Raw genomic sequence first — 8,364 nt, forward strand, 5'->3', positions numbered from 1 at the left:
GCCTAGTTTATTTACAAAATACTACATAACGTTGGCCTCATGGACCACGTGGAGCAACGAGAAAGTACAAGATCGCGCCACGTTCGTAGCTCACCGCGCAATGGCGTACAGTGCAGTGTGGATACTGCAGCGCAGACAATGTTTTACATGATGAACTGACACCAGTCAGTCAGTTAATGTGATGTTTCCCGATGCTTTGCCAACTATACCATGCAATGCATACTCAGATTCAATTGACTCGATCACGCATTTGGTAGAAGTATGGGTATTAATTTGAAGGAATGAGTTCCCCGATATGCAATTCATCTTGCAGATCTTGCATGTATTGAAACTTTCCCAGACATTGCAAAATTGGGGGGGGGGGGGGGGGGGGGGGATGGAAGGGAGGGGGGGGGGCAGTTGATAAGCCCTCATAAAACTTATGTTGCAGATCTATAAACAACTTTATAAACAACGCCATCTGGTGTAGAATGATTTTCGCCCTCTCCCCCCCCCCCCCCCCCCCCCCCCCAATTAGCAAATTAAAATCAACCCCCACTGGAAAAAACACATTCACTGCATGGGTCCCAAATTTATGAACCTTATTTGAGCTTTGCAATCATAGTTTCATAAATTACATTTTAGCGAGAATTTACAAGACTTGTCAAGAGTGTGGATTTATATATGGCAAACTATGGTTCATGTGCTAGATTTTCAAGCCTGCAGAATGAACATAATTTCTCATGTCCAGACATAACTGCTAACATTTTATTTCTTTCTTTTCTCTTGTTTTTATCAGTGGCAAAGAGCAAGTAAGTATATCTCAAGATATTTGCATTACTGATTTTCAGGAGATCTTGTATCCTATAAACAGTCACGTAGTTATTTTAATGAGTTTCGCTTCAAAATCCTCAATAGAGAAGTCATTAAATGCATTTGATGAGGTTTCTGATGTTCACTCTCCAAAGTTTAATTATATAAAGTTACCATTGTATTAAGATTCACCATTTCTATAACATGCATGTTTTGAAAGTTTGGGGAAATTTCTTCGAACCTTTGCAGATCATGTTTTCTTGTTGGAGCTAAGAATTATTTAAGAAAAAGAATGTCCAAAATCTGAATGGTTATACTTTTGCTGTTGTTCAATTCGAATCCCAACATGAGGTCACAACTGTAAATGAATAATAAACAGATATCACAACTGCGGCTCCCACACTGTTACTCCCCTCATATAATTTTTCATTGCAATGTTTGACCTATGTGCAAGTTGCTCTGCCAATCGTAATGTTTTTGTTTATCAACTATGGCCAGGAACATACTCGTTATGTTGAGGAGTGCAGCAGGAACGGGGGTCGAAATGGTAGCAAAGCGAAACCGTCTCAAGGATAAGTTGGTTCTCCGCAGATATGACCACATTGGTAAGCAATTCAGCAATTAGGCTGAAAATATCGATTGGATTTCAGTGTTGCTTTGCACACTCAGGCCCTGAGCCTAAATCTGTCGGTCCTAAATTCCTTTGTGTGCTTTGTTGAAAGAATCTGGACCAGCAGTGTAGAAATTTAACATTCTGTTTACAAATGTCAATAAAAATTCATGTCTGGAAGGTGTGATATTAACACCAAAGCACCAAGTGTAACCAGTGGCGCAACTACGGGGGCACAAAGGGCACCCCCCCCCCCCCCAGCGAAGGTCCGTGCCCCCCTGGGTGCCCCCCACCATTTAAAAATCTTGAATTGCACAAAAACAATATATCAGTTGCCTTCAGCTAGTGCCCCCCTTCACAAATTGGTGCACCCCCAGCCCCCAGATGCCCCCAAGATGCACCTAGAAGTTTAACCCAAGTTACGCCACTGAGTGTAACATCTAGCCATATTTCCACCTGACAAATGGACGTCAATTGTGGGCTTTCAACATTCACCTTGACAGCACAAGTGGAATATTAATTGGCTTATATTGTAGTAGTTTGGTGCAAGGATTGTGTAACAGAGTAAACCTTATACAATGTGTGTGACATTTATAAACGGTTACAAGCTGACAATTCTTTTTGTTTAGGCCTATCCATTGTTGAATTGAGACTTTTGCTTCTTCTATTTTTCCCACAGTGAAGAGCCATGTTTTGTTCATCGAACACAAGAAAATCAGGTCCTTGTGACCTTCAGAGGCGATAGAGACTTAACAGAGACTTAACAGAGACTTAACAGAGGCATTTTGGTAACTACATTCGTGAAACTGAAGCAAGGACAATGACAAATGTCCAAGGCTGATGGCGTGGAATATGCTTCTGCCTGACTTGTTGGTGAGGACCTTCTGTGAGAAATGATGTGATAAATGATGCAACTCCAACTGGATTCCTGACACATTTGGAAGCACACACTTTGTCATTTATAGCAGAGTCCAAGAGGCATTGTAGTATTTGCTTTGATTGTGTGTTTTCTAAATGCACAATGTTTAACTGTACCAGCAGCTAGTATGAAGTAAGGTTTTATGCACGACCCTGATCACAGTGGAAATTACCGTAATTAGATTGATATCAAATTTAATGTGAGTTTGGTAGTTAATGAGTATACAGCCGACTCCTGTTTATACAATCTCAGCGGGACTGTGTCAAAATGTTTGTTATATCAGAATTTTGTATTAAGTGGAGTGCCAGTCCCATTCATTGTGCACATAAATGCACAGTTGGGACCAAGGCTTTATGTTTGTTGTAACCGCAATTTGTATTAACAGTGTTTGTATTAACGAGAGTTGACCGTACCTCACATTTGACTATCAAGACTGTCTGGTAAAATGTGACTGGATCTTATAAATTGTTTTCACTGATGGGTATCACTTTTTCATACGCAGTAGAAAGAGCAGACTTTGCAGTTCATTTTTTTTGTTCACTAATTTTTGACATCTTTATGCTGTTTTTGTGGGCAAACATGTTGACTCCTTGATTTTCATTTGGCAAATCTTATAAAAAAGCTATTACTCGAAAGTACCTCTGGCGACGTCTTCTTCATTTTGTTGGGCTTGGTCACAACATGATTAAACAAATTAAAACTTCACATTTAATATTCCTGGATGGAGCGCATTTTACGTCACAAACTTTTAATACTGAGCATGGTTTGGAATTTGTAATATTTTGCTTTCAAGTTGAAGTTCATCAATGTGTGTACAGAGTTTTATCAGATATTTAAAAATTGTGTTCCAAAATTGACAACTTAGTCATAATTTCTGTCTTTGGTAAAAATTTAAAACTATCGAGAGTTCAAGAAATAAGAAATGACCCAAGTAAGACCACCCTTACAAGTACACATAGATGGTTAAGTGAAATAGATGAATAAATTGAAATTAAATTCAAAATTCGACCCATGTTGGGTTCATCTTGGGCTGCCGGTGAATTGAAACCGTCAAAGTTGACATTTTGTTTGTGTTTTTGATTCAATTTTTTTTTTTTTACAAATTTGTTACAGATGTTCATTAAATCCGTTGTCGCATCAAGGAACACTTTTTAATCGCCCCGACTATGGGGTCGTCTCAACTATTAAAATCATCCCAGCTGCAGTTAGGAATTCCCAACTATCGGTGGGGGCGTAACACACATACTCGACAACGAGAATGTGATAGCTCCTCAAAGTCCTTTTTCAGGTTTAACCTCGAAAATAGATTTTGTTTGCCATTTTCCTAGCAATCAGTAGCGTACCCAGGTTTTGGGTCCCGTTGGAGGGGCGAAATGTACAGTTTTCCTGAAAAAGTGGACCAAACTTGTTTTCGTTCCGCCAAAATGGACCAACTTCGGGAGGGGGTTTGGTTAAGAAGTGCTGGTGCATTCATTTCCTTAAAGAGAAAATAATGTCAGAATGTCGCCGGGGCAAGTTGCCCCCTCCCCTCCCGTGCTGGATACGCACCTGCTACCAATACCATAGGTTGTCACGTGAATGAGACGCCTAAGGAAAAAAATCCGTCCACTCTCAGTTAGAGAATGATTACTTACTATATACAATTGTATTTCGAATCACTATAATAATTCAGGCCGATCTTTTTCTGTGTTTGACGCACAAAAGCAAGCCAAAACCTATAAGGTTTCAGACGCCCAAAATAGTGACAAGAATTTTTTCAGTTTAAATGAAGCAAACAACATGCAAAAATGGGGAAATCGAATTGGCTGAAGAGCAATGGTTAAATGTTGCAGAAACGGTATAAAATACACAAAAATAAAGTGCTATTTACAATGTCTGAAAAATAAAACATCCGCATTCGATGAAAATTTACACGATAATGTAAAGGAACTCTCATTCTAGCCGTGTGGAAATCTGTATCTAAAATGGAATGCAGAACGTTTAAAAATAAATTACTTATTTCAATCTGATGGATATAGTCTTTCGAGAAGGCCGGGATTGATCCCCGTTGGTGGGACGTAATATGATGCAACTTTGTGTGTATGTTTCAATACATCACGTTGGGCCAACTGGTACGTTTGTAGAAGGCCAATCTCTGTCCTCATGTTGTTGCGATACGAGTTACTAGGACTACATGACGATGGATCACGTTGCAAAACCAACGACTCTAAATTTATTCTGGGACAAGGTGAATGAGCGGATTGTAAAGGTGTTGAATTTTCTGTAACTTCCCATCTCTTGTAGTGTTGTGCTTTTGGTTTCACTCTTGCAAACTGTAAAAAAAAAATGTAAAAAAAACCCCGAGAGTTAATTTGCAAGAAAAAAATGTCAAAATGTTGTAGGCTGCGCGAAAGATCTATAGGTCTCGAGCGGTTTCCCTGAATCCCCCCCCCCCCCCCCCCGAGTCTCGCATTGATAGCATCACCCCAACTTTAGGAATGCCGCAACAAATGTTGGGACTGCCCAACCCAAACTAGAGTTGAGACTGCATCAACTATGGTTGGGGATTGTCCCAACTACAAGTGGGGCCACTACAGGTGGGGCGTAATTAGTTGCGCGTAACACTCGGGACGCCGGAGCACTCCCCGCACACCCCCTTCGAGGATTGCGTCCCCTCCCACCCCATCGTGTGCTACCGCTCAGAATTCGGAGAAAAAATAAACGCAGACAATGAATATCCCCCCTCCCCGATTTATTGGACCTATATAATGCTACACATTTTCATCGTTCCAACGTGACTGTTTAAGAATACTACCGTTGCTTGACGGATGTCGTGTGGTGTGCATCTTATACCCTGATCGTTCGCTGTCCTTTTAGTGTCCCTTTGGCGGTGTGCGAAAATGCTGTTACCTGACAAGTGATAACAATTTAAAATGTTTGCTTTAATAGAGTTGGGGCACTCTAATTCTTATTCACACAAAATAATGTTGTCATGTCTATTTTTTTTGATTTGTAAATTAATAATGGATACACGTTTTCTGAAACTATGTTTCCATGTCCTAAATGAATTGAAAAATCGTTTCAGCGAATTGCATTCGATTTTGTTCAAAACTGATTAACCTGCTTTAACGTTGGCTTCAAAATTCATTTCAACGAAGTTGGTTGGGAAAAACTTATACAATAAATAGGAAGTATACCACTCACTTAACTGCTCTTTCCTCTCGGAATCCTGTCGTCGTCTGATACAAAGGGTGCAGCATGTATGGCATTGACCCATCAGGAAGAATATACAGCTTGGATTGACACCATGGTTACCTACGGTAAGTTCAGAAAATGTGTCACATTCTTCGAGAATGTAATGGTATTAGACAATAATCTCCAATAATATATCCTATACTGTTCCCAACCAATGTCTTCTCAGCTCAACGTTTCCCCTATAGTCGTCGTCTAGGAGGCCGCCTCCTAGATTCGTCTGTATAGACGAACCCGGGCATCGTGACCACTGTACACTCACGAGGCCCCCTTCGATGGAAAACCATTGTGCACGATTTTTGTACAAGGCAACGGCCCCGTGACGTAAGAACAATAGCTAGCACAATGCTTTCGCCATTGAAGGGGGCCTTCGTGATAGAACTGATAGCGTGCCTGGATTGTTGGTCTAGACCCGGAGACCCGCACCCATCCAACTCGGTGTCCCCGCTAGCATATACATGTACATGTATATGTTTCTTTATACCGGTACCATTGACAACCTCCTCCTTTACTCTCTTCTGCCACGTACGCTCCATCTGAGCATCCCCTTCCCACAGCTTACACCCAATTAAGGTTTCAGCTTCCCCACCTCCTCGCTCACGGGCTGCTCTCACTTTTCCTATCGCACCCACCACCATTTGGAACCCCTCCCCCTCCTGACGACGGGCAGAGGGGAGTTCAAGTTACTGTCAAAATTAGTCAAGTTTCCACTGAGAACCACACAAACTGACCACAAACAAGTCCGCAACGGCAAATCTGTAGCACTCGTATTACTTTATCTAATCTTTCCAAAGGCGTGCAATCGCCTATAAGTATAGTTGAATATGTACTCTGTAACGTTCTTTGTTTGAGCTTGCAGAAAACTCTGCATCCATTGTCATGATGGAACATTATAAAATAATCGGACATTCTCTAAACTGACTATGGAAAATTACAACAGATGTGTGCATAACCATACACGGAAACAATAACGGCAACGTAATATACATAATCATTAGTCAAATAAAAGCAAAAGATGCAGAACATTAACGGATTTGATGTTTTTTTTTTTTTTTTTTTAAGTCGGATGACGGATCTGCGTTTCTAAAATTAATAATGTTACTGTAAGTGTAATAAACATTTTGAGTGTCCGAAACGAGTTGAGTGTTTACTCTGAAAACCGAACTGCAGGCACAAGTTCCACAACTGAATAGTGATAAGCAACACTACTTTAAAACGCGAAGGAAAAATGAATTTGATGTTGACAATTCGCCGGGAAAACATTTTAAATACGTTTTCAAAATACTCACAATCGCGTTATTTGGTTTGCTAGGAGACATATAATAATTTACAGCACGCTGCAACAGTTTCTCATAGCCTCTCCAACACAAAATTTGCCACTATATCCAGTTGGCTGTTGCGAGGTATACATATCGTATCACCCCAATTGATATAGATTCCGTCTTCCCTGGTTCTACTCAGCAACCCAACATGCAGCACAAAGAGTTACACAAGGCTACGGAGCTCAAAAGAACCATGCTAGAGCATGACCTCTTAGGGTCATGCCTTTTGTAGTTTTTGTAGTTAAAAGATGAATTAAATTTCTAAACATTATTTACTTTGCCCCATTTACTGGCAAGGCAATGGCACTGCATAAAGGCTGCATTGTTCCAGCGTTTGTGGACTCTGGTCGGGCAACGATACACGACGTATTATAGGTTCTATGCAAGTGTATATACCCCTCCGGGTTTCTTCTCTGGCCAGGTATAGGATGAATTGTAACACTTAACAATAATAAGAAAAAAGCCAATCGTAATTAATTAAAAAGCACTTAATATCGGTGCGTAAGGGAGAGTGCGTCCCAGGCCATTCCAATTCCCCGGCCTATAGAATTTGAAGAGATAAAACAAAAATTGAGACCACATTATATTATGACAAAAGCCATTGAGTACTCGACAGAAATGTCACTCGTCAGAGGGCAGGGACTCGGGAGAAAACAATCTGGATCACATACGCTTAAAGTTCCAGATTTATCATGCCGATCGGCCCGATACTGCGGCATGCTCCCCATCAGCATTTTCACGAAGGCCGGACGGGTTTTTCGAAGACAAATCTTCGAGGTGATCGCAATTTGTTATCCTTAGGCCTATAATTATAAAAACTGCTAAAATACATCAAATCATTCTCTAAGAAAGAAAGGTTAAAGTGGATCACATTAGAAGAACGAATAGATCTGTGACGTGAATTGGTAAACCAACACCTGGACTTCGCATCTTTGCCAAGCTAATTGAAATGCTGGCTTCTCTTTCGACCAAAGCCCTGAATCGCCGTGAAAAGTGAACTATATACATTGCATCGAAAAGGATTCAGTAAGACACCAGGATAAGGTTAAAAACACACACACGATATAGCTTTTATCGTTCAAGCATGGGCGTCGCCAGGATTTTTTCTAGAGGGGGGCAAAAAAAAATTGGCCAAAAAATGCTGGTATTTCTCAACACATTCTCGATTTATCAGTTTTAGAGGGGGGCAGGGACATTTTGCCCCCCCCCCCAACTCATTAAATTTACACCACTTTGTCTTCGCCCCTCTTTTTCTTTTTTTTTCTTTCTTTTTTTTCTTCCTTTTTTTGTTTTTGTTTTTTGTTTTGCTTTTCGGGGGGGGGGGGGGGGGGGGGGGGCAAGTGCCCCCCCTTGCCCCCCCCCCCCCCTCGCGTTCAAGTTCTTTTTGTGAGGAAAACAGGCACCTATCTTCACCGGCATCGTTTCCCGTTCCAATAGAATGCTAATTTCTTACCGCTAATCGAGACTGGCGCCGATCGGCACCAATTTGT

At 41.0% G+C, this 8,364-nt stretch overlaps 1 long non-coding RNA gene across 1 annotated transcript; it reads right to left on the reverse strand.

Moving 5' to 3' along the window:
• Positions 1 to 3,956: 3,956 nt before the first annotated feature.
• On the reverse strand, positions 3,957 to 6,996 carry LOC119742862. Its single transcript, XR_005272909.1, has 4 exons — positions 6,842 to 6,996; positions 5,505 to 5,615; positions 5,116 to 5,210; positions 3,957 to 4,633 (listed from the first exon to the last, which is right to left on the reverse strand). It is a non-coding gene; the product is annotated as an uncharacterized LOC119742862 (long non-coding RNA).
• Between the last annotated feature and the right edge of the window lie 1,368 nt (positions 6,997 to 8,364).

The sequence above is a fragment of the Patiria miniata genome, unplaced genomic scaffold, assembly GCF_015706575.1.
Source record: "Patiria miniata isolate m_02_andy unplaced genomic scaffold, ASM1570657v1 HiC_scaffold_6, whole genome shotgun sequence".
NCBI classification, from domain to species: domain Eukaryota; kingdom Metazoa; phylum Echinodermata; class Asteroidea; order Valvatida; family Asterinidae; genus Patiria; species Patiria miniata.